Genomic DNA, 1,571 nt, shown 5'->3' on the forward strand with positions numbered 1-1,571 from the left:
TGAGTGAGCAGCTGTATGGAGTTTAGTTGCCGGAGTGGCCTAAACCATGACAGTTTGATGAGAGGAAACAGTCTCACATTGCACCAGGGGAGGTTTAAATTGGATATTAGGAAAAATTTTTTCACTGAAGGAGTTATCAGGCATTGGAACAGGCTGCCCAGGGAAGTAGTTGTCACGAACCCTAGAGGTATTTAAGATGTGTATGTGTGGCACTTAAGGACATGGTTTAGTGGTAGACTTGACAGTGTTAGGTTACAGTTGGACTCGATCTTAAAGGTCTTTTCCAATCTAAATGATTCTATGATTTGAGCAGGAACACCACATGCTCCTCTGTTTAGCTGAAGTTTTTGCACAGGATGAGTTGTTTCCATCAGTTTCAGAGCTGTCTGGAATCAGTCATGATTGGCACAGGGCAGTTCATGGCCTCGTCCCACACAGGTCACCACTACAGCCCCTCTGCTACTGAATCTCTATGATTTATGCCCAAGTTTCAATCCACAACCATACAAAAGTAGAGACTGCTATTAAAGTACTATGGATTTATGGGATACAGGTCCATAAAATTGGGCCCTCGGTATTTAATTAACATAAAACCAGCTCATTCATGTTCTTTGCTCTGCTGAGCAGATAATTGTGCCATAAACACAGCATATGACCCCAGAGTGAATACTGTATATGGGTGAATTCATTCAAGGAGGCTATCATACATGCTGCAGTAGTATAGAAATAGCAGATGAGCCCCAGAAAATTGTCTTGTATTCATTCACAGAACTACATTAGTGCCAATGTAGATTTTTACTGATAAAACTTTAGTGTTTTAAGATTTCCTTCACACATAAAATATGGTATATTTTTAAACATTCTGTAATATTATTTAGCCTTACATTAACATCCGTTAAATAGATTTTATTAGTTTTGTCATGGGACACTGTATTGGGTGTACATGGCAAGTTTTTAGCAGTATGATGGGCTGCGTGGGTTTGGCCTCTGTGAGAAGAGGTAAGGGGCTGCCCTGTGCCAGGCAGAGCCAGTTCCAGCTGTTTTGACAATGGACCAACTGCTGGCCAAAGCTGTACCAATCAGCAAAGCTAGTGACATCTTTGTGGTAATATATTTAAGGGCAAAAGGACACATAGGCAGTGGAAGGAGTGAGAAACAACACTGAGAATGTCAAGGTCAGAGAAGGAGGGGGAGGAGGTACTCCAGGAGCTGGAGTAGATATTCCCCTGCAGCCCATGGAAGAGACCATGGTGGAGCAGGTATCCACACTAGAGCTCATGGAGGACCCCATGCCTGAGCAAGTGGATATGCCCTGAGGGAAGCAGCAGCCTATAGAAAGCCCATGCTGGAGCAGATTCTCCTGACAGGAACTGCAACCCATGGAGAAGACCCACACTGGAGCAGAGGAGAAGCATGAGGAAGAAGGGGTGGCAGGGAAGAACTGTTATTACTTACCATAACCCCCCCTCCCCATTCCCCATCCCTCCCGCCTTGTGCTGCTGCAGGAGGGACACGACAGGGGAGTTGGGAATGAAAGAGTGAAGTTGAGCCTGGGAAAAAGGGGGGGGGGG

The sequence above is a fragment of the Tauraco erythrolophus genome, chromosome W, assembly GCF_009769465.1.
Source record: "Tauraco erythrolophus isolate bTauEry1 chromosome W, bTauEry1.pri, whole genome shotgun sequence".
Lineage (NCBI taxonomy): Eukaryota > Metazoa > Chordata > Aves > Musophagiformes > Musophagidae > Tauraco > Tauraco erythrolophus.